This window comes from Mastomys coucha, unplaced genomic scaffold (genome assembly GCF_008632895.1).
Source record: "Mastomys coucha isolate ucsf_1 unplaced genomic scaffold, UCSF_Mcou_1 pScaffold7, whole genome shotgun sequence".
NCBI classification, from domain to species: Eukaryota; Metazoa; Chordata; class Mammalia; order Rodentia; family Muridae; genus Mastomys; species Mastomys coucha.
In genome coordinates, this window is record NW_022196913.1 from 29,666,095 (window position 1) to 29,692,334 (window position 26,240).

Here is a 26,240-nt window from a genome sequence, read left to right on the forward strand (position 1 = left end):
GGGAGGGAGGGAGGGAGAGGGAGAGGGAGAGGGAGAGGGAGAGAGAGAGAGCGAGCTTGAGGAGCATGGGATATTGTCTTGTAGATTAATATCTTGACTATGAGAAGCCTGTGAGTTCTGAAGGTGAACAAGGTCTAAAATCAGTATAATGTGGCATCTTCGCCTGTCCTTGCAGCTGAGCTTGTTAGCTTCACTTTGATATCCCAGTAAAGGGGACAGTCATTTTCTTGTCACAAGAGTCTGGTTGAATGACTAGTAGATCTAGGGCAAAACACTCAGGGTTCTTATTGTAATCATGCTGCTCAGTGAGGCTGAGGTTGTTACTCTAGGACCACACTTTGGCCAAAGGCTCTAGGTTAGTGCAGGCAGGTTTGATGCTTTATCTATGTCCTGTGCCTGAGCCAGACTTATATTTGCTGAGGAAAAATAGATGTGGATGTTTGATTTGGGACCAGTAGTGTCCTCTTCCGTTACTGAACTCTTTGTGTAAGCATTTGTTTACTGGCATATAAAATTATATGATAGTAATTAGGTTCAACATGCTGTATTGCAATATACATGAAGTGCAGGATGTCTACATTAAGGTAATTAATATGCACACTGCCTAATGTAGTTATTATTTCACTGTGTGACTACTTAAAAAATCATTCAGCAGTTTTCAAGAATATATTGTAGCTAACTTCTTATCATGTATGAGATTTTTTTATTAGATATTTTCTTTATTTACATGTCATATGATGTCTCCTTTCCCAGTTTCCCCTCTGAAAGAAAAAACCCTGTTCCCTCCCCATTCCCCTTGCTCACCAACCCACCCTCTCCTGCTTCCTGGCCCTGCCATTTCCCTACACTGGAAACCTTCACAGAGCCAAGAACCTCTCCTCCCACTGATGACCGATTTGGCCATCCTCTGCTACATATGCTGCTGGAGCAATTAGTCCCACCATGTCTACTCTTTGGTTGGTGGTTTAGTCCCTGAGAGTTCTGAAGGTACTGGTTAGTTCATATTGTTGTTCGTCATAAGGGACTGCAAACCCTTCAGCTCCTTGGGTCCTTTCTCTAGCTCCTTCATTGGGTTAGGGTTAGGGTTAGGGTTAGGGTGGAAAATATAGTGTAAAGCTGAGCATGATGGGGAGGTTGAGGCAAGGGAATTGCAGTGAATTAATAGCCAGCCTTGGCTCCAGAGTGAGATGATGCCTCAAAAACAAACAAACAACAAAACAACTAAAAATAGTTGAACAAATTGTCTCTACTGAAGCTAAGCAGACTGTTTTCTTGTCTTTGTTCTCTAAACACACAGTATAGCAACTGCTTATACAATAGTTATGCTCTAGGTTTTATAGGGAGTTAGAGATGATTTTCAGTACGCAAGAGGATGTACCTTCAATATGCAAATAAGACCAAATCATTTTGCAGAGACCTGAGTTTCACAGATTTTGGTTCCTCAAGTTGGGGACTTGAACCAACTTCCCCAGTGTATTGAGAAAGGAACTGCATGAGAATCCAGTGGTTTTAGTTTCACTAGACAGTAAAAAGATTTGGAAAAGCACAAAGCAATGGATCACTTTTTAGGAAAACAGCTGACATTTATAAGCATGTTTTTTGTCAGTCTATAATGGATACACTTGTTATGTATTTCCTTTTTAAAACTTTATGTGTACATAATGTATATGTGTGTGTATGTCACCTATGTATGACCACCTGTATGAGTCAGAAGAGGGTATCGGAACATTGGAACAGAGTTTGTAAGCCATCAATGTGAATTGTGGGAATCAAACACAAACCTTGTGGAAGAGCAATGAACACTCTTCCCTCTCCCCCAGAGGTGAGGACCAAACTCAGGGCCTTGCACTTGCTAGGCAAGCACTCTACCACTGAACTAAATCCCCAACCCCAGCAATGAGCACTCTTAACTGCTGAGTCATCTCTCCATCACTTACTATTGTTAAACAAATTATTAAATAGTATTTAAAATTTCTTACATTCTGAGCTAAAAGTAAGTTGATGTTGCACACATAGACCAAGACTCTTTATGGGCCTTCAATAATTTGTTATTGTAAAGCTATCTTGACACCTAAAGTTCGGAGGCCTTTGATGGTACTATTGGTCGTAGGAGCCATCTTTAGGGAAGATCAGGAAAGAGAGAGTAGTTCTTTTTTTTTTTTTAAAGATTTATTTATTTATTATATGTAAGTACACTGTTGCTGTCTTCAGACGCACCAGAAGAGGGTGGCAGATCTCATTCATTATGGGTGGTTGTGAGCCACCATGTGGTTGCTGGGATTTGAACTCATGACCTTCTGAAGAGCAGTCGGTGCTCTTACCCGCTGAGCCATCTCACCAGCCCGAGAGAGTAGTTCTTGATTGAGTGGGCACATTCAGAGTAAATTCAGTTAACTCCAGGTTTTCTGTTTGGTGGGGACTCCACTCTTTCCTTTGCCCCATTAGTGATGTTGCCAAACTTATGTTGTTATTATTATTATTATTATTATTATTATTATTATTATTATTATTATTATTATTGATAGTTTTCTCTCTGTGTCTTTCCCTTCTGGATACCTATTGCTGAGTAACAATGGCAAATCGGAGATCATTGAATTTCTGTTATTTCAAATTGTCCTTGTCTATCTGGCTAGGAGAGTATCTCTTGCCAGACTTTTGTCATGTTTTATTTTCCAAAGCAGGGAGAATTGTATTTTCTTTGGAGCATCAACTTCAATAATTTAGTTTCTTTTTCCCTGTTGCATCCAGCACTTTCCAGAAGTGCTAAGGCAGCAGCTTCTTGTCTGTCTACTCCATTTCTTACCACAGCATGAGGGACCCTGGAAAGAGAAGCACAGCTGGCTGCACATCTGCTCCATGGAGAAGCACAGCTGGCTGCACATCTGCTCCAAATGATCAGATGGCAACAGATATCTGCTGACCACTTTAGAGTCTTTCTCGAGGAGAGCTCATTTCTGCTCAAATGTACATAAGTTTCCAGGAACCAGGAATTTAAAGCCCAAAGCTATTCTGCTGTCTCCCAACTTCCTTTCTTATTATTTTTATGTACTCTAGTATTCACTACTATTATTCTTGCCATTTTTACTCACTCTGTTATTCATGATATTGAGGTGTGTGTATGTGGGGGGGAATTTTCATGCAAGAGTATGAAAGTTGTATACTAAAATGAATTATTGTGTGGTTTTTGAGACTCTTAGGAATTATGAACAGTGAAGATCAAGTTCAGTTGCTGTAGCTGTATTCTGTTCTCACAGGACTCCACATCTCACCCTCATATTACCTCTGCATCATGGTTAATTCCAGATGCTCTTTGAACAATTCCCTTAGTTACAATGCAGTCTCATGGGAGGGCAAGATTTCCAATTGCAGCGCACACCCCTGTTATGACAGCAGGGAACTGAGTAAGTTTATGAAGTTTTTGAGTTTATTTTTTTTCTTAGTCATAATTATGTTCTCCATGGAATTATTGTCAATCATAGTAAATAAGATATAAAAGAGAACAGTTTGATTTATCTGTTGCTGTGACTCCTGTAGTCTCTCTGGACTACTCATTTGTAGTCTAAGGAAAACAGATCTCAATTCCTGTAGATCTTTCTGCACTTCTGGTGAAAATTAGCAGGTATTGTCGTTTCTCCCTGAAGGTCAAGTGGACTTTAAATAAAGTGCGTGCTTTCCAGTATTTCCCTTGAGAAGTTGAGAAGGCAGAAAGACTCAACCTGAGGTATCCCTCTACTCGCAATGAAAAGGCCTACATGGAAGCAAAGACAGTCTCTCACACTACATAGGCCATCTTGTCTTTCTTGCTTAGTCATCCTTCAATTGGGCCCATGTACTACAGCAGGTCAGCTTTCACATCCTCCCTCCCTTTTCCTTCTTCCCTTGCCCACATTCCTTCTTCTCTTCCTCATCATTCTCTCCTTTTTCTTCTGCATGTGTTATTATTGCATGATCCCAGGATATGGTGTAGTGTACTTCACTAAGCTTTGTAAGGCCTTGGGAGAATGTTTGCAAATATTTATGCTTGGGTCTGCAGATTCTTTCTTTGATGCTTTCTTAAAATAAATTAAGCTCAGCAGAAGTACATTCAGGATGGGAAGCAGAGGCTTATTTCATTTCTGACTTTCTTAGTCCATACCAAATTTTCTTTGCCAACAGATTAAAGAACTGCCAGCAGAAACCAAAAGAAGGTAGCCACTGGTCAAATGAGTACACTTGGGTGCTGTGTTATGGTGCCTGTTTATGATGACACTTAACTTATACAAAGTTCTCATTAACGAATGGCATCATTTAACTTATTAGAATGATCTGTACCGAGAAGATTTGATTCTCTCAGTTCAAAGGAATTCTGATCTTAATGTCTGTATTATCCAAATTCATGTTGAAATCCTAACCCTTTTTTGTGGGAGATGAATAGGTCATGGGTGATATCCTTAAAGGGTGGAATAAAAAGAGACCCAAAAGACAGCCCCGTCTGTGTACCTTCTACCACACAAGGACACAGTAAGACCATGGCATAGAGGGGCCCCAAGAAGCATCAAATTGCCCCTTAATCTGGGCTTTTGTGGTTCCAGTACTGTGAAAAACGAATTTCCATTATTTATAAGGTATTTGTTATAGCAGGCTCACAGCCCAAGACAGGAGGAGAGCCTTTGTACCTCACTCTGATATGTTTTTACTGGGTTTAGGAAGCACTGGTCTCTGTCAGGCACAGTATACCTCGTACTTGAGGCTGCCAATTTGTATGAAACTAACCCCAAACAAGAACAGCATGCAGAAGGACAGAAGCTCCCCAGCATTCAGATTCCCATTGTGTTTTAAGTACAATAAACTGCTCTGTGTCAAGCATAATGGAATGAGCTCATACCTGGAATTCAGACTGGCCTTGACCAGATCCAAGCACAACCGTTGGACTATCAGTAAATCCATACTGAGCTCAAGATGCTCAGCAGGAGAGCAGTACTTGATTGTGCTGTTTAGATATTCAAAGAGGTTCTATGAGAGTAATTGTCATCTCAGTGAGCCCAGAGCACATCATAGCTTTGTTTTAGTCAAGTTTTCTAGGGCCTCAGATGTGATGGATACATATTATAAAGAGGATTTATTCCATTGTCTCACACAACATATGTTGGCTAGTTCAACCGTGACCAGAAAGTAAATACCATGTATCCCTAAAAATTCAGTGAATGTAACCTGGCATTTACTCTTAGAGGAAGACACAGGAACTTCCAGATAGTAGGATTATTTTGGAAGAAGGTGAGGGTGAAGCTAAGTGAGGAGGACCATCAGGGTTGCTCCTTTTTCTTCTGAGGTAGCATCCTTGTAACTCAGCTTAGTTGCTCTTGCCTTACTGACTATACAGTGTGAATATATTAAGTCCAGAAGCTAATGAGGAATTAAGTTAATGCTGGTAGAAATATAAGGCCAAGATCCATAAGCCGTCAATTGTAAATATTTTATCTAGGAGAAGGAAAAAAATGAATATTTGACCTATTTCAGTAGTTTCTATAAACTTTATGGCTGTAGGTCAGCATTCAGGCAAGAGCTGTTTTTATATAAGCTTGTGGTTTTTATACTTAAAAATATTTCCTACTGAAAATTACAATAATCTCCATTAGCTCATTGTAAATTCATAACATATATCCCCCTACCCATGACATAAATTTACATATCCAAATAGGTTATCCCATATCTCTAAGTTACTGTGCGGAGATCCCTTGCTCTGGAGTCAACCATCACTCAGCGACTCAGTGTCCATGAAAATTAAGCCCTTGATATCCTTGAGGTTTTGAGACAGTTGGTTATTGTAGCATAAATGAGCATCATAGTATTCAAATAGTTCTGTTCTTGCTTGAATTGAATTCATAAAACACCATTTAGCTTACTATTGCTGTCAATTCAGACATAAATTACATATTTATAAATGTAACAGTAGATAGACATGCTGCCAAGGAGTGTTGCAAATGAACTTCACTGAGTGGCTCTTGATAATAAACAAATGCACAGGGATCACATGGACTGCTCTCTGATGAACAGTTCTCAGGGTAGCCTGATTTCCTCTATATTTATATCTTATTTTTACACCTTAAGAATGACAAAACATTATGTTGGGAGTGCCTACTAAGATAAGGAGGAGCTGGTTGGTAGTGTGGCCTTTGTTCCCGTTCCTCCTAGAAACAGGACATTCTTGAGTTCAATAGCTCAGCATACCATAAAGGTAATCTGCTCTGCAAGGGTCCTTAGTTATACAAAGAAAGCATCTGCAAATGGTTTTTTGCTGTCCTGGATCATGAAGACACCAATTTATTCTGCATTCTAGGCTCTGTCATCCCTTGCTACCAAGTGTTAGAAATAGATCCTGATGTTTATTTGGTCTCACAGGTTCTGGGTAAGTAGCCATGTCACAAGCCCATGTCCATAAGACATCTCCCCACCTCTGATGTGTGTGTGTGTGTGTGTGTGTGTGTGTGTGTGTGTTTGTAATTTGTGTATATGTGCAAGTGCACACATGTTATAGCATGCATGTGGATGTCAGAAGTCAACTTGAACTTTTGTCCTTCCTTTCTAACTCCTTTGAGAAAGAGTCTATTTTTTGTCCCTGTGTATGCTAGGGTAACTGCCCATTCATCCTCTGGAGAGTCTTCTATTTTAACCGCTCATCTGATATTTACTGTGATTATAGATATGTGCTACCACACCTAGAGTAGAGTAGGTTTTGTAGATCTGAACTGAGACACTCACAGTAACACAGCAAATGCTTTATGCACCCACCTTTGAAAAGACATTTCTATGATTTGAAAAGAGGAGAGGAATTTAACTTAGCTCCAAGGAATATCAGTCATCTTCTCTGATTGTCAGAGGCAAAATTGGTTGAAGTGTATGCTGTAGTAGTAATTATGCAGAGTGAATGCCTGACCTTGAATTTGGATGTGGAAACCAAAAGCTACAGACTCTTAGAACAGAAGCTTTCCAGGAAAGTTTGGAATGCATGACCTCTCTAAAATGGGTTACTACTTGTGGCTCTTGGCAAATGGTATCATTTCACAGACACTGCTGTTGTAAAGGGTAGGGCCACTCAACACATTTCTCTTGGGTGGTCCATCCAGCCTCATTTTGTTATCTAGTATAGTGAGCTCTGGATTTATTTACCTTTACTTATGCTGCTCCTTCTGGTGTCTGCTTGTATATTACCCATGTTTCTACCTGTAGTGGGGGAGGAACAGCTGATCATGCAAGCCTGCTTCCATGAGCATGTTGAAGCAGATGCAATACCTAAGGCTGACTGATGGAAAAATCACCTGAGGTCCAGCATGGTGTCACATGCCTTTAATGCCACTACTTGAGAGGCAAAGTCAGGCAAATCTCTGTGAGTTCAAGACTATCCTGGTCTATTAATTGAGTTCCAGGACAGCCAGGGCTACACATAGAGAAACACTATCTTAAACCACACTCACTCCCTAAAACAATGAAAATTACATGGAACAAGAAAAATAAAGATAGATTGCCTGGGAAGAGTGTATAGGAAGGGATCCTATATTCTAAATTCCTGGTTGGATTCATTGGCAGTTGTGGCATCTAAGAGACTGATAGACTTCTGAAGACAAGCTCAAAGATCAGAGAGCATGACCCAGAGAGGGATGGCTAGATGACTAAAGCCAGAGTGGAGGATGGAAGTGTCCATGGTGGAGGAGATGTCTCAGTTGGTAAGATGTTGCCTTGCAAGCCTGAGGACCCAAGTTCCATCCCAGAATCCAGATGTTTAAAGCTTGGTATGTTGTCATCCTCTTGTAATCCCAGTACGGGGGAGGTGGAAACAGCAGATTCTGTGACATTCACTGGCCGGCTAGTCTAGCCTAATCGATCAGTTCTAGACCAGTAAGAGACATTTTCTACCAGGAGTTAGACAGCAGTGTTCCTGAAGATGACAGCAGAGGCTGTGTTCTAGTTTATATCTCTCTGTGTACCTGCACACCCACATGCATATATGTATATACACACATATGCATTTTTTATAAAAGGAACTTTCCATCACACTCAACTATATTCATGCGTATCTATGGTTATAAGATGGAGCTTTTAAGCAGAGTATTTATGATGACCAGTTATTCTTTACTGGCCTGTGAAATTCAAGATCACTTGGAGGTACTTCAGTCATTAGTGAGTTTCTATTTTTGTTACACACTTTGCTCCTACAATAAAGTGCTTTCCTGAAATCTGAATAAAAATGAATTTTCAACTCTGAAATTCAGACTGCTCTCTTCGATGAATCCCTATTTCTGTGTTTAATAATTGAAGTTGGGAAAACACATTCTTTTAATGATTTTCTTTTTCTAGAAAAAACATAAGAAGGCTTATTAGCAGCTCAAATGTGATCACCCCCTTTATTCTTTTCTTATTGAGCTATCAAAGAGTTTTGCCAACGGCTTCTGTATTTCCCTCGCTACCTCCTTTTCCTCCTGAATTATAGCAGAATTCAACTGGGTCCAGTGCTTTGTCAAGTTGAATAGTTTTAATTGCCTTATTTGCAGTGGGAAAATCTTTTAATATTTCATTTTTCCCCTCAAGATATCACATTTTTAGCCATGTGACTTCTTCTCTCCTTCATTTGAATAATAAGATGAAGCTTCATGCTTAGTTCTTCCCTTAGAGAACTTTATCTTTCTTCCTTTCACTTCTGTCTGCTCTCTCTCCCCTTTACCCTTTCCTGCCTTAGTCTTTTCTGTCTATCTTGCTGTATATTTCATTCTCATTTTCTCCTCTTCTATATATCTATCTCTTCGTCTGTCTTTGGCTATTAATTTTCCTGGAAACCAAAATGTATTTTTATTTCTTTTTTTCTCTCATTCTTTTTATTTATTTCATTAATTTTTTGAGAGAAGATCCATATAATCCAGCCTAACTGTGAATTTACTATGTAGCTGAAGCAGAGGCTGACCTTGAACTCTGAATTATCCTTTTTCTACTTCCTAAGTGCTGGATTTTAGGGTCTGATATTATCTTAATCTTAATAGATCTGTCTGAGCCATTTTGTAGCTGTGTTTTTCTTCAATTCCATCTCACTACCTACTTTATCTGGAGGATTACCTCAGTGGAGAAAAACAATGGTCTCTATTTATTTACTGTGCACATACATTTTCACATATATATGGCTGTGTATATACTATAATGGAGAACATATACATTGGTGTCCCAGTAAGATAATATTGTCTGGTGAAGTTGTTGCCATCTTGGTTTGTGTAGGACCACTCTGTGTTGTTTGCACATCATAATTACAAGAACACATTCTTCAAAATGTACTTGTGCTCTTAATTAACACATGGCTATATATACATATGCAAACACATACATAAGTGCATATTATAAATAGAGAGATGTAGAAAGAAAGAGGATGAGAAAGAGAAATGACAGAGGTAGGGGGAGAGAAGAGAGAATAGCATAGCAGCCTCAGTGCAACAAGCCACTGTTAAGAAGCATGTGTGCCCTCTATAGTTCCATATAAATGTGGAATTTGACCTTGTCGAGGGTCAGTGATGAAGCCAATCATTAACAAACATTCCTGGGGCAACAATAATTTTTGCCTCAGATTCTTGGGTTACAAAGGGTTCTCTCTCTCTCTCTCTCTCTCTCTCTCTCTCTTTCTCTCTACCTCTCCAGTTTTTGTTCTTATTTGCTTTGTCATTTATAAGCTGACTGGTACACAGTGTTCTGAAAGCCACATTCACTAGTTCTCCCTGCCCCGTGTTGCTGAAAGATAGCACCATGTCCTATTCTCTGTGAAAGAGTACATTTTTAGAATGTAAAAGTCAACGAGAAACACACAAATCCTGAAGCTTGCTTCATGAATCATTCCCTGTCTTCTGGTTAGAAAGATGCTGTGGGTAGGGATTCGAAGTTCCTGCGAGATCCAGGTCGCCGAACAAGCCTAAAGGTTCATATCTCTGTTTTATAAGAGCTACTAGGTACTTCCTTCCAAACAAGGGAATGAGAACTATCCTTGACCCATAAATGTCACATGACAGATGCTTACTGCTCTGCCTGTACATAAAATATTCTTCACTCCTTTGGGGATTATGCTGCTAGAACAGAAAACCATATGTTGTGGCCTGCTTGGGGGTATGGGCATGGATAGAATGTGTTCTTTCCAACCATAGTAATCTAATTCTCTTTTAGAAAGATTTCTTTGTGTGTGTGTGCGTGCGTGTGTGTGTGTGTGTGTGTGTGTGTGTGTGTGTGTGTGTGTGTGTGTCTATATGTGTAGCACGTGCATGCTGGTGCTCAGTGAGGCCAAAGAAGGCGTCAGATAGCTTGGAGCTGAAGTTACAGAGTATTTAAGAGCCATCTTACAAGGATGCTGGGAACTGAACTTGGGACCTCTGGGAATTCAGTACTTGCCCTTAAGTACTCCACTGGCCATCTTTCCAGCCACCATCAGCCATCTGTGTGTTGATGTTTGAATGGTAATAGTTCTCCAAAGCTTATGAACTTATGAAAACTTATGAACTTGAGAAATGGAACCTCTTGGTTAGATTGTAAATAAACTTTTCCAGGTGACTGAGAATAAAAGGGTTTTAAGTTGAAAATATTTAAGCATTACATAAAAATCGGAAAAGGCCACATGAAGGTAGTTGGAGTCAACATGGACTATTAGAGAAAGGTTAGCTTTTAGGTTCAAGCAAAGTTCTCCTGTTCTGATAAAGCATGGCACCTTTCCAAGAATGCCAAAGGCAATTACACTCACAAAGACTGATGATGTAAGTGTAAGTTGGAGATGACTACAGAGTGAGTTATCAAGGCGGCTCCTGGTAGAATCTCTTGAGCTGATGTCTTGAGTGGGTGTTGTTTAGAAAGCCTGACTCCTGTCTTCTCTATAAGTATTAGTAGACAGATACTCAGCTGAGATTATTATTACTGTACTGCTATTTTCACACTAATATTCATTTCATTGTTACTGTGGTTGTTCTTCTCATTCTTAAAGGACAGCTTAATTATATTTCCAAACATTCTGAGGCCTATCTACTTACTGTCAGCTTTGTTTATTTTTATTTTGTGCTGTGGTTTTCAATTATTTATGGATATCATACTTTCTCTTATCTCTGGAATTTTCTTAGTATTAGTTTCTGTGTAGTGTCTTTCTGCTCTCCCCACTGCCTTGGTTCTCACTGGTTTTCTTAATTAAGTGTATTTGATTCTGTCTCCCTCTTCCATATAAAAGAATGTGTTAATCTTTTGTTTTTATTTACTGATTTATTTTTGTGTGCATGGTATTTTGCCTGCATGGATGTATGTCTGTATGCGTGTACCTGGTGCCCTTAAAGGTCAGAAGAGAATGAGAGATCCCCTTGGAACTGAAGTTAAAGGCAGTTGTGAGCCACCATATGGGCACTGTGGTTTGAACACTAGTCCTGTGAAAGAGCAGCCAGTGCTCTAAACACTAATCCATCTTGACAATCACCAGTGGATATGCTAATTTTTGGTAGTTATTTAATATATTTTAGAGACTTAGCAACAATGCATATAATATGTAGTATACTATCTATAATAATATTTAATATATTATAATATACATGTTAATATACAATACATATTTACTGTATACATAAGAAATGGATACAGATATGTAAAATATTTATTTATAAAGAATTATTAATTTTCTATTGCTTTACTACAAAAGATCATAAACATAGGGGTTTTACATAACATGCATTGATAATATATAGATCTGGAGGTCAGAGGCAGGGCTCAGGATGTATCTCCTGCTGGGAGTCAGGGTTTTGGGAAATCTCCGCTACTGAAGTGACTGCAGGAGCAAAGCTGTGGGATAGCCAGGGCCACAGGGAAGAGCCTCCTTTGATTGGGCCACTGGAGGGCACCAACCTTATAGACCGAGTGGCTTAGAGAAAGCACACCCCCTGGGAGGATGTGGGCCACCTGTTCTCATTTATATGGTGGCTGCTGTTCACTCCTGTTCTTGAGGGAGGAACCTAACCCTACCCAGATCTTGAGTCTTCCTCTTGAAGAACAACTTGCACAGTCATTTGACAATCTTCATTTGAGATGCTAAAGAAGAAACAGGAAGGAAAAGAGGGTGAGGAGGGGAAAAGAGTGAGGGCAGGAGAGAGAGTTGGAAGAGAGAAAGAAGCTGCTGCTCAAGTAACACTTATTGGAATTTAGACTCTGTTAGAGGCACATCAAGGCAAAACTATAGTCTTTGCTAGGTTGGGCTCTTGCCCAAGACAGAAATTTCTGGCCCCATCACTTTTACTGTTGCCAATGGCATATCAAGTCCTTCTTACACATTCCCACTCTGGGCCTCTCTTCTGTGTTGGGGAGCATGAATATCTGCTTCTGAAGGACATGTGCTATGTAATGGTAGGAGCACCTCCATGTATTAATAGGTGCCATGCACATTCAAAGAGATCTGGCTTTGCAGAAATCACTGAGAGGCAGCATCAGAATCCTGCCTCATGCATTTGCCAAGTCAACAGAAGCCAGGCAGTTGTGTTACTCACGTGGGAAGAGGATTTAGGAAGGAAGATATCTTAGTCAGATTCCCCCCAGCACTTGTCATCTGGAAGTCACTGATAGTAGTCATTCATGTCATTAGTTCTGGGCCACCCAAATTAGCAGGCACACAGGACCCACTCAGAGTTCTCTCTCCTATCACCCAGTGTGTTGTACGGTTTCCATCTTGGCAAGGTGTGTCAACAGTTCTTGCTGCCAATTCTTCTCTTGTATTGCTGATTCTGAGCTGCACAGTTCAATGTGTGTTCCTCCGGAACTCACGCATTGGCGTTTAATCTTCAATACACAGTTTCAAGAGGCTCAGCCCTTACAAATGGGGTGTGAGGGATGCACCCTCATTGAAGAGATACAGGTCTTGAAAGGGCATTCCTTCCACCCTTTGCCTACAAAGGAGACTGTGTGTATGGGAGATTGGGGGGCAGCCCCCCCAATGTGTGTGTGTGTGTGTGTGTCGCACGTGCTATGGCTTCATTTGGGAGCTGACAGGGAGATATCACAGGATCTCCCAGTTCCTTGACCTTGGACTGCTCAGCCTCCAGAATTATGAAAGATACATGTCTGCTGCTTTTATTTAAAGCCAAAGGAGTGGCCTGACGAACCACCATTTTCTTCTTTTATTGCCTTTGAGCCTTATAGCTATCTCTGTGATATGTTATCTTCTGGATAAGCATTTTTCTGTAGAAAAAAAATGTCACTTAATAGCACCATAAAACTGGATTTAATTGGTTAAAAAGGAAGAAAATGAACCTGATATTAAAATCAGACACCCACCTGGTTCCTTTGCAATACCTGGGAGCTTTTCACTGGTTCCTGCCTTATTTTATTTCATTTCATTTTTTTTTTGAGAAAACAGCTTTTCTTAAAACATTGAAATAAGTTATCTGGGGAATAAAATATTTATGAAATCATTGTGGTAATTTTAAACACTATGCCAAGAATCTAAGTGTTGGATAATGACTGAGATGCTGGGCTGCATTTTTATGTGGGTGTTTTGTCTGCATCTTTTAAAGCCTTGGATAAAATTACTTTTTCTTAGAACATTGTCTTCAGTTGGTAGCAAATGAAATATTAAATAAGTATGCAAGCCTCAGAGGTTTCTGAAGCCTCCCTGAGACTTGGCTTTATTGATGTAGTCTTTGATGTCCTGCTTGCTTTTCAAGCATATCATGCATTTTCTAAGATAAATTCCTCAGGCTGAAGCAGGATGGAGGGCAGAGAGCCAGAAGCAGTGAGGTGCATTCTTTCCTTTGGCCAACTGAACTGATCTAAACATTATTTGTTACTTTGAAGAAATTTGTCATTAAAATACACTTCTATTCCTTCCAACTAGAGACAATTAAAGCCATTATTTGAATTACACATTTGCCTATTTGCCTGTAGCAAGGACTGCTTGTTTGCTTATTGTTTGGTATGTGAAAAAAAATCATACATGGCTGATTTTTACTCTAATTAATTTGTGAGTCATGTTCACTGATCACTTCAGAGAAGGAAATTAAAAAAAACATACAAGAGATTTGGAAACCATTAAAATTTTAGAGGGATATCGATATTTAGAGGCAATTAGCTTTGTTGTTCTATCTATCTATCTATCTATCTATCTATCTATCTATCTATCTATCTATCTATTTACCTACCTATCTATCATTTATATATATGTATGTTTATATATATCCTTCTCGATATAAACACACACACGCACACATGTACACAAACACACATACACACAAACATCCTTAAGAAAATTTATTCTCATTGAATTTTAAAATGGCACTTAAAGATTAAGAAATTCAATTAAAAGATAATCAGCTGGATTATTTATAAATTTTGCTTGTTTATTAATTATTCTGGGTAAAGGGATGTTTTGATATGAATTGGTGAACACTGTATGTAAATCCATGAGTTTCACAGGCCTCTTGGTAGGTTGTTTTCTTTCTGAGAAGCTGAAGGTGTTTAACTTCCAAAGGCCTTGATTTTTTTCAGTTGTTACATGGAACCATGGGAATGGGGCTATATAAAGAAACGTGCATGGAATCTAGATTTTCATCACTGTTAGTGACACTAGTAGGAAAAGCAGTCTACCACATCTAGTTAATTTTTGTTTCCATTGTGTATTTTTTCATGGAAATTTCCTTGTCATATATGTGTAATACAAAAACATACAAATCAAGGCAGGCAGATTTCTGAGTTTGAGGCCAGCCTGGTCTACAAAGTGGGTTCCAGGACAGCCAGAGCTATACAGAGAAACCCTGTCTCAGAAACAAAACAAAACAAAACAAAACAAAACAAAACAAAAACATACAAATCTTTTTAGAAAACACATATAGGTACTTTGCTTTTGTGTATTTCTGTACCATATGTACAGAAATCTTCTGGATTTAGTGGAGTCCAGAAGAGGAAGTTGGGTCTTCTTGAGCTAGAGTTACAAATGGTTGTGAATCGCTGTGTGAGTGCTGGGATTTGAACCTGAGTCCACTTGAAGAATAGCCATTGCTTTTAACCACTGAGTCATCTTTCCAGCCTGGAATCTCTATCTTTAAATTGTGTTTTATATATATATTTAGTTATAACATATCTACTAAGAAAAAGACTGAACAGGCACTTCATTTAGTCATAAAGCAAAACTTGCAAAGTCATAAAAAATACACATGTAACTCATTTTCCCATCTGAATACTTCATCAAGATGACAATAGTGTAATGCAGGGCTTGTTGTTGACAGTTTCCAAAATAAGAAAACAGGTGAGATCCATAGGGAGAGAGTAGAACCTGTAATAACAATAGACACCAGAAACACAGTAGTACTGCCAGATGTGCTGCACAACTGTGATTGTGTATCTTCCTAAAGACTTAAAGAAAAAGATGAACATAATTAATGCATGAATATGTTGCAAGGGATCTCAGCAATAAAAGATATATACAGAAACAGAAGTTTAGCAACAAAACAAAAATGTCTAAGAAGAGCATTATTTTGTTGAAGTACACAGAACAGATGAGATAAGCAAAAAGAAGTTATAATCACAGTGGACAATAACCTGAATGTATTAGCAAATATTCAAAATGAATGGTATAAGTACTCCAACTGAAAGACAGGTCTGGAAATGAAGCTCAGAGATAGAGTGCTTGCCTAGCATGCACAAGACTCTGGGTTCAGGCACTGGTATTATAACACTGCTTTGCTACCACTAGCATAGTTACTACTATGATACTTGATTATAAACAAAAGAACATGATTACACATAACAATAGTTGACTTCTGTTGTATGCTGTAAATAAAAATAAGGAACTAATTTTGAAAATATTTACTGTGCCAATATGAAGTAGAGGAAGCCAGAATGACTGCATTAATTCAGGGCATGCTGACCTCAGAATGAGGAAGATCACTTGGAAAGCAGTGGTTGGAAGCAGAATAATTGAAGCATTGACTCTATTAAAAAATGTACAGGGATGCTCAGGCCTTCATTCCTGACAATAGAGTGTCAAAGGAGAAGGAGACACAATCGTCACTGTAGAAACTGAATTCAGCTGCCCTAAAGAAATGGAAGATGAAACAAGGAGGAAACTAGGTAGATGTGTGGGAGATGTCACCAGTGACTGAGTCAGACCAAATTCTGGGTCATAAATATTTACAGACAAAGCAAAATGTGTAAAAACAGTCCACAAGACAGGAAAGAGATCAAAAGAAAAAGTGTGCATGTATTGGTATCAAGTGCTTACACATAAGTTACTAGTTCTGAAATGCATACATTGGCAAAGAAGGATACAGAAAATCAATAACTTAAGCTTTCGTCTCAGGAAACCAGAGAAATAACAGCAATTTAAGCTGAATTCAAGCAGAAAAAAATAATAAATGTTAGAGCAGAAATAAATGCAACTGAGGACAGAAGAATGATATTAAAAATTGACAAAAGCAACAATGGGCTCTTTGAAAAGATCAATAAAATTGATTATCTCCTAGCCAGCCTGACCAAGATAAAAGGGGGCAGTCACAGATGATCAATATCAGAAACAAAAGGAGGACCATCACTACTGAGCCAATGAGACTAGGGGATGTAAGATGTGATGTAAGTACTATGCAGCCAGTAATTACAAGTATAAGGACTTAAATCAGAATTTTCTCTGAAGAGCTTTGTTTGTATGTTTCACTCTCCCCAGAGTTGGGACAATTAGATGTTTCAGTTTTGTACCAAGGTATGTAATAATCTGAGTTTGCAAATATTAGTGAGTCTGTGAGACAGCATGTATCTCACATCCCCACAGAACCTAATGCTAATGTTTCTTTTCAGATCATTCCTTCTAAGTGGGATTCAGGATGAGTACATTCTTATATGTCCATTCTAATTATCACCTGACCTTAAAGAGAAAGAGAGATCACAGAGGACCTTGATAAGCCTTACAGAGACCAGAACTAGAATTAATATGGCATCTCTGCTCAAATTCTGTTCAGTGTAACAAAATCATATCTCTTAACTGCCATGAAGCCTGGGGAATTATTAAATGCTCATTAAGAAATCTAGCCGGGTGGTGGTGGTGGCGCACGCCTTTAATCCCAGCACTTGGGAGACAAAGGCAGGTGGATTTCTGAGTTTGAGGCCAGCCTGGTCTACCAAGTGAGTTCCAGGACAGCCAGGGCTACATAGAGAAACCCTGTCTCGAAAAACTAAGAAAAAAAAAAAAAGAAATCTAGCATTAGGTAGCCAATAATAGCTCAGGTGGGAAAGCACTAGGCTGAAGAAAATATAGCCTTGAATTTGTCAAAATATGCCCATATGTTCACAAATCATTATTTTTCCCTATTCCTCCCACTATGTTACATACTGGTCTGCTTTTTAAGACATGTAGTCCTGTGTCTCATGTATTTTCTGTATCCAGAATTTTAGGATTCTTGGATAACAATGTAGCCTACTCTGGTCTGGGTAGAGTCCTCATATCTGAGGTATTACCCCAGAACCGAGTTATGACATATTACTCCAGATTTCTACCATACAATGATAAAAAGGGGACAGAAAATGCCAATAAACATATAAATTTGAATATTAAGAATGGGGTATGTAGTGGTTAGTTTTAAGTGTCAACATGCTACAACCAAGAATCATTGGGAAGAAAACATGAATAGGGATTGCCTAGACTAGTTTGGTTTGTTGCCATATCTATAGAGGGTCGTCTTGGTTTCCTTAATTACTGGGATGATCAAGCCTGACTGTAGGCAGTGTCATTTTTTTCATTACTTTTGTTACAGGACTAAGAATTTTACTGGCATGTTTTTGGAACATAATGATATCAAGAAACATCATACACCCAGAATATTCTTTTGTCCACCCACTTGACTACAGTTTTAGCCCAGAAGGTACAGAGTATGTGCTCAAGGTAGTTTGTGCTCAAGGTATGATAAGATTTTATTTTTGCTGACTCCTTTGTCATTGCACAACTCAAACCATCACTTTCAAAACCAGTACCTTCATAGCCACCACTTTGTTATATATCACTCTCCTGACTATCATTTTCATAGTCATCACCTTCATAAGTAACACCTTCATAACCGTCATCTTCATAGCTATCACCTTCATAGACAACACATTAATAGCCACCACCTCTCTAATATCACCTTCATAATCATTACTTTCATAACCAGCATCTTCATAACCATTGTCTTTATAACTAACACCATCATAACCATCACCTTCATAACAAGAAATTTCATAACTAACACACCTTTATAACCATACCTTCAGAACTATAAGCTTTATAGTAACTCATTAATAACCATCACCTCAATAACCATCAACTTCAGAATTATCATCTTCAAAAACAACATCTTCATGACCATCACCTTCATAACCGACATCTTCATAAATATCACATGGAACCTCTGAGTAGCCAGGCTGCAGGGAGGAGAGATTTCTTGAATCTGTCAACTTGCCAGCAAGTTATAAGAGCTCCAGGGTTGCAGATTTTTCTCACCTGTGTTGGGGGTGGGCTTTTCAGCAATAAAGCTTCCTTTGAAATGTCTACAAATAACCTGTAAGTGACTCCTTACCTGTACTCATTGATTCATTAAGTTGGGATTTTGAGCAATTGTCACTTTAATCTGATGTGATTTCCCTATATGAGATGAATAAGTGTGTGTCTGGTGTTCCCGCAGGAAAGTCTCTCATACTACAAGGTCTTTCCCTAGAGCTGAGCTGATGTTTGTGGCATGGCCTTGAGATTTCAGAACATCTGTGAGCTAAATAAACCTCTTTTACTTACAAAGGATCCAGTTCAGGAATTTTGTTACAGAAATATAAAACGAGACTAATAAAGATAGATTAACTTTTCTAACAGCTGGAAATTTATCACCATACAGAGAGTCCAGTGAGCATGATCATAGTTGACTTCTACATGGAACTTCTGAAGAATGTAGACTTTCCCACCATGTAATTTGAACTCTAAAATGGCATTAATGCCACACATGTAACATTATTCTTATAGGTACTTAGTGTTAAATAGAAGAAACAGTGGAGTAGTGCAGAGGAGAGCTTAAAGTCTATGGCTGGAAAATTCCAGACATTTTTATGTTGTTCTACTGTTGTTGGTTTGTTTTCCCTTTCATGCATGGCAAGCAAGATAAGCTGGCAGTGGGCCATGGAGAGACTTGATATGTTTCTATAGGAATTTGGACTTGGGGCCCCAGGACAGATGAGAGAAGCCTGCATTTCCATCGATGATAAAGTGAGGGGTAGGTGAATTTTCCAATGAGCTTATGGGACTCCTAAGCAGAACTAACTTGAGATAGTTTCTAAGAGATATCTCTCAAGAGGACTAATGTAGAGAAGAAAGTAATTTCAATGCCAAGAGCCTGGGATTAACCACTGAAGAGCTGAACCAAGTATAGTTTTTAACCCCTGGGGACAAAAAGATCATCATTGTAGCCAAGAGATCTTCACTGGAGTCTCCAATCCAGAGAAGCAAACCCAGAAGAAAATGATGTCCCCTCCCCCTGGAAACATCAAGCATCCTGTGTCTGGCAGGAGAAGAGAGAACACCATCCTGCATCCAAACTGACTTCTCTATGAGAGAAAGGCTGTAACCATGTCGGCTGCTTCACACTGAGGACTTGTGAGTGATCTTGGACAGGGCCCTTGTGTGTGCCAATTTCCTATTTGGGATTTCATATGTCTTGGTTTTTGACTTGGAACAGCCTAGAGAGATTTTGTATTGTACATCTGTAACAAAACATAATTAGAATTGTAGGCAAGTTCAGACAAACTTGCTGTCTGCCAGTGTTTTCTAAGGAAAGTTGTTCTCCTTAACATCATGCCTACCTTTGCCAACAATTTTATTACTGTGCTAGAAAAATCACTCATGTAGATCCAAGTACACATGTCAGATTATTGATGACAAAATTTTCATACAACAACCTGGCAAATGAATGAGAACAGAGCATGAGAATGAAAAGGTAAGTAGGCACCATCCTTATCCGCACAGTGATGTGAAAATTACAGCACACTGTAATGTGAAAATGGAGGTGTGGGAAAAGGAGTCTGCTCTTGTGGAAGACCTGAGTTGGTCCCCAGCACCCTTGTCAGCACAGGTCTAGGGGATCCAATGCCATCTTCATCTTCTGGTCTTTGTGGACACTGCATATGCATGGCATACCTTTACACAGGCACATGTGTATACCAATATATAAAAAGAAAGCAACTTAAACCATGCAGAAGTGTGCATAAATAACAAACTATTTAATCTTAAGACTTGATCATAAATAAACCTATCAGCTGAAATTGAAATAAGTAACATTATAGGAGCCATACTTTTTAATGCCTTTTTTTTTTTAATTCTGAAGTGTTATTGAGGGAAGTGATCTGACAATACCAGTTTCCTCTGCTGAATTATCTCTTTATTTTTCATTCATTCATTAATTAACTTACTTTACCCCTGATTGTGGCCTTACCTCCAGATTCCTTCCTTTTGCCTTCCTTCTCCCTCTCCCCTGCCCTTTCTCCTCAAGGAAGGGAGGCTTGAATGGATATCAACTCACCTTGGCATAGCAACTTGCAATAAGACTAGGCACATCTTCTACTGTTGCTAGACAAGGCACCCTAGTTGAGAGAAAGGGATTCAAAGGCTTGCAACAGCTAAAGACAATCCCCACTCCAGTTGTTGGGGACACACATGAAGAACAAGCTGGACATATGTGACATACGTTTAGTGGACCTAGGTCAAGACCCTGCATGCTATTTGGTTGATTGTTCAGTCTCTGCGAATCCCATCTAACTCAAGTTAGATGATTCTGTAGGTTTCCTTGACCTCTCTGGCTTCTTCAATCCTTTCTACCCCCTCTTCCACAAGATTCTCTGATGTTTGGCTGTGGGTCTCTGCATCTGTGTCCATGAGCTGCTGAGTGAAGCCTCTCCGAGGACAGCAGTCTCCTGTCTGCAAATATAGCAGAATATAATTAAGTGTCAGAGGTTGGTTCTCTCTCATGGGGTGGGTCTCAAGTTGGGCCAGTCATTGATTGGCCATCCCTCACTTTCTGCTCTACCTTTATCACTGCACATCTTGTAGGCAGGAAAAGTTTGGGTTGAAGGTTTTGTGGGCAAATTGGTATCCCCATCCCTCCATTCAAAGTCTTGCCTGGTTATAGGAGGTGGCCATTTCATGTTCAATATCCCCTGTTGCTAGGACTATTAGCTAGGATCATCCTTATAGATTCCTGCGAGTTCCCATTGTCCTGGGTTTCTAGCTCATCCCAGAGATGTTCCCCCTACTTCAGTTCTATGTCCCAGTTCTTAGTCCCTCCATCCTCCCCAACCTTTCTGCCTGTTCTCACCCCCAACCCTTTGCCATTCAATCCCTTCCAACCATTCACCCATTTAATCTCTTTTCCCTTCTCAGTGAGATTCAAGCATTCCCCTCCTTGGACTCTCCTTGTTACTTAGCTCCTTTGAGTCTGTGGTTTATAGCAAGGTAATCCTGTACTTTATGGCTCATATCCACTTATAAGTACATACCATGTGTGTCATTTTGGCTCTGGGTTTCCTCACTCAGAATGATATTCTGAGGTTCTAGCCATTTGCCTGCAAATTTTTGTGAGTTTTCACAGTACTAGATTTTACTCTTGTAGGTGGTAAGGATGTTTCAGATACTGTAAATTCCTGAATGTGATGAGTGAAAATAACTCTAATATAATTCTTAATATTGTGGAGAAGACTAAGATTGTAAGGTGTTATCTTTTGAGCAACAGTGCCACCACCTCACCTTCTTGAGATAGGCTGCATCTACTTGTAAAAGTCCATCAGAATTGGGCTTGTGTATTGTTAAAATATTCTAAAAGAAGGATGGGAGGGCATTGGACACTCACTTGAATATCAAGTCACCCCTCCAAGCTCTTTGCGTGCAGTGTTGCTCTAATTTTATATAGCCTCAGACTCAGGGAATGTCCACAGTATATAGGATGGGGATGGGATCTCAATCTATACAGCTAATTGGAAGCCATCATCCATATAGGCAGGAAACTCACCAATGTTCCTGCTTTGGAGTCCTCCACAATCCTATCATTAATCTCTCATACATGCACCGTAAGTAGACATAATGCATTCATTGGTTCTTCAGGGATAAGTGTAGAAGCATACTTTGGTTTGCTGTTGGGACCGTAGGAGAAAACAACTGACATTGTTTACATCTCTTTTAGGAAAATAATTTTAGTAACAACTATAGATGGTTTTTGTCCCATGATTCTTTGAAAAGCCTACCCCAATATTCTGGATGTAAGAACAATGTCTGGGCAAAGCTTCTGATCAATCTATCATAAAATAGATAATTTTGTCATATTGTGATGAGTCTGGTCATCATAAGGATCCTTATATGTGGAAAAAAGAGAGAATACAAATTGAGGTAGGTGATATAAGAAATGGCCTCATTGTTGCTGGATCTGAAGCTGGACATTGATCAAGCAATGACAGAGAATTTCCATTATAGGAAATCCCAGGAGATGAATTCTTCTCTTGGATATCAGTGGATCCTTGATCACAATCAGTGAGCCAGCTTGGGCCTATCTGTTCTTCTCAAATAGAAATCATGAAAAGATGAGGAGATATTTCTCTGGTATTGGCAGTTACAGGTTTCTAGTGACCTTGGAGACTTACAAATCCAGACTTTTAGTAAGAAGAATCTATTGCTTCAGAGCCTAGAGGCCAGAGACCCAGACTTTTAGTAAGAAGAATCTATTTCTTCAGAGCCTAGAGGCCAGAGACCCAAGGCTTTGGGAATTTAGGATAAAAGGTTACTGCTTTGAGCTATAACAACTATCATCTCAAGCACTTGGTAGCTTTTGGAATCCATAGCTTCAGGCAGCAATGAGTACCAGCAAAAAGCAGTGACTGCTAGCCTCACAGCTCTTGGGTAAGCCTTGGAAAATAGGGACCCGAGTGGCTATAACCTAGGGTGCAAAGATAATTGGTCTTAAGGCTCAGACACTTCTTGGAACCCTTTCAGCAACCCAAGCCTCCCATTTCTCATCATTGGTTTTTCATAGATTCCCATCTTTTTAAAGCCGTGCTTCACAATACCCCTTCGCCTTCCATAATTTGACTTCTGTCCTGCTGACTCTGCTCCTCTGGACCCTTTTAGGTGCCCTCTCACTAAGACTGCTTCTACTTTTCTGCTGTATCCACTACTTCCTATTACTAGGTTGGTCCAATCCATTAATGAAAATGATTGAAATTACACAAGTACAGAAGACCCAAGACAGTCTTCCTGTGAGTCGGGATATTGTTCTGTGGCTGACTCAAGTATCAAGCTGAGCAACATGATAGCCAGGAGGAATGTGGTAAAGGTGTTTGTATTCTTAATGGCACAGTCATTCCTGCAAATGAAAAATTATGATCTGATTTGCACCAATCATTAAACTTTCTGTGAACCATCAGAGGAAATGTGTCCCCTCTGACTTGGGGGGAGATAAGCATCACCTAGAATACACCAGGCTTTGTGGCTATGAAAAGATCAGCACAAACCCTTTGTAATAGTCATAGCTTAATGATGCTTTCTGGACTGACCGTTACTGTTGATGTCCCTCAAGTATTTCTCCCTCAAGGAATCTGAGTTGTTTTCAAAGCAGCTAAGCTGCCAAGAGGACAGTATATTTAACTGTCAAAGAAGGGCTTGTTGTCTGCCAGCATCCCTTTCATCAAGGAAGGATTTATTAGCTGCCCATTAGGAAGTCAGTTCACTCTGACTCACCATGTCTTGCTTATTTAAAGGGAAAATAAGCACTAAACAAGATGCTTACAGTAGAGGTATATCATGAACATTCTAGTAATTTAACAGTATTGCATAGTTTTCAACACTTAACAGTGCTGTTTCCATAGTCAAAACAAAATAAGGGAAAGGCTGGCCCAATTCTCTCTGCTCAGTGTCATCTTGATTGTGTGTACCTGAATGAGATCTGTCTTAGTTATTTTCAATTGCTGTGATAAGACACCATGACCAAGACAAGTTATAGGAGAAAGTATTAAGTCTTTATAGTTCAAAAGTTTAAAGTCCCTGACCATAATGTCAGGGAGCAAGGCAGCAGGGAGGCAAGAATGGTACTGGCACTGTAGCTCAGAGCTCACATCTTGAGATAATCACCACAAGGCAGAGAGAAAGCACAGTGGGAATGGAATGGGCTCAAGGACCACTCATGCCTCCTCCAATAAGGCTATACCTCTTGGTCCTTCCCAAACAGTTCTACCAACTGGGCACCAAATATTTAAATATGTAAGAGTCTGGCAGCCAACCTCATTCAGACCACCCCAAGAACCACCTAATACTTTTTAATTAGTATTGAGATATAATTTGTATTTTCTAAGCCATTATCATTCTGGCATTATTACAGGAGAGATATAAAGTTAATATTGGAGCAGTTGCTAGATTTATCTCAACTAGGTCTAGTCATATCAAATGCACATTAAGCTGACTTACAACCTCACCAGCTTTATCATTTGCCTCTTTCTATTTTTCCTACTCAGAACCTTGCAGGGAAACATAGAAGTCTCACAAATTCCCCAAATTGGAAAACTCTAGAAATAGATTGTGTTTACAACTTTTTGTAGCATTGTAAATTGTTTTCTAGGTAAACATTATCCTTTTTTTGGTCAGTGCATGATGGGAAATTTGGATTTCAGATAGCGATGAGAAATGCAATTGCTGTCATTGGTAACTTCAAAAGTGCTGGAGCAACATCAAAAAGAAAGGAAATAGAAGAAATTTCAAGAAAAGGAGTAAAATAATTTTAATGACCTATCAGTTGAATGCATGCCATGGTAACTAATGGTGGGTTTAGTAAAATAGATGTGGATCACAAGTTGATGTTTAGTTCTGGAAGGACAGCTGACTTAACAACTATTTACAGATGAAGACTTGTTTATTTATTTATTTTTATTTATATGAGTACACTGTATCTGTCTCTAGACGCACACCAGAAGAGTGCATCTGGATCCATTACAGATGGTTGTGAGCCACCATGTGGTTGCTGGGAATTGAACTCAGGACCTCTGGAAGCGCAGCCAGTGCTCTTATCTGCTGAGCCATCTCTCCAGCCCATGAAGACCTGTTTAAAGGCTGTTCTTTATCTCCCTGTGTTAGTCAGTCAAGTACTACATAATTTACTTAGCCTAACTCAGGAGAGATATACACTGCAAAACATACTAAATCAGGTGATAGTGATCCAGAATCCTATGGAAACCTGTTCCTAAACTTTCTAGAAATTATTCAGTAATGGTGACCATGTTCCATTACCGATGCTGGTCTCATAAACTAGCTTTCCTTGATAAGAAAGTCTTTTGATGGATTGTTGTAGGATGATGGTTTATATTTTAAATGTGTAAGAATGAAGAGATGCGAAGAAAATAAAATCCAGGCTGATGCAATTGTGTGTCACATGCAGTTACTCGTTGAAATGGAGCTCCAGTGACTAAAACATTTATTGATTTATTAGATTAAAATAACTTAAAGGGGGCAATTTAAATATAAATGCTAATTGCTGTTACAAGAAATGAAAGACATTTTAATTATCTGTGACATAATATCTAATAGCAACCGATTGAAATAACTTCACAGTGAATGCATTTATTGTGTAAAATGACTAATCTGGATTGGGCTGGGAAATCTGTAAGACCTTAATAAATTACACCTCTGGAGATGTTTGTGTTGGCTTTTCCAGGCATTAGATAGATCTTGAGGACTCTGACTTAATATTTAATCTACAGATTTAAAGTATAAATAGAACAGTAGGAAATAGCAGAACTATGGAATGAGGGCCTTGGTTGGTCGAAGTGGGTTACTGAGAGGATGTTCTTGGGGGGCTCTATGTTGCCCTGGCCCTATTATGTTTAAGATTATTTTTTTGCTGGGGCCATTAGGGGAGTGTCCTTGGGGGCTAGACCTTCCCCTGGTTCCTTCATGCTGTGGGTTTTTGTTCTGCTTCCTTATCTGCCATGGTGTGAGATGCTGCATTGGGCTGTTGCTGCCATGGTGGATGGAAAGCCTTTGAAACCACAGACTAAAGCAAATCTTTACTCCCTTATCTGGCTTCTGTCAGGAACTTGGTTCCAGCAATGGGAAAGTTAACGAATACTTAATCCTTGATCTTTCTCAACAAACATTGTGGCTGCTGCTCCTGCTTTCTCATAGTGTTTTACAACCCACATTCCACAAGGAACTCAAGAAGAAGGAAGACCAAAAGGTAGACATTTCATTCCTTCTT

At 39.3% G+C, this 26,240-nt stretch overlaps 1 long non-coding RNA gene across 1 annotated transcript in view; it reads right to left on the bottom strand.

Moving 5' to 3' along the window:
• Positions 1–20,687: 20,687 nt before the first annotated feature.
• Positions 20,688–26,240, bottom strand: part of LOC116082525 — a 7,149-nt gene continuing 1,596 nt past the window's right edge. The window contains exons 2-3 of the long non-coding RNA XR_004115354.1: positions 22,017–22,137; positions 20,688–20,929 (exon numbers count right to left, since the gene is read on the bottom strand). This is a non-coding gene — a long non-coding RNA (uncharacterized LOC116082525). The remainder of the gene's footprint in view (positions 20,930–22,016; positions 22,138–26,240) is intronic.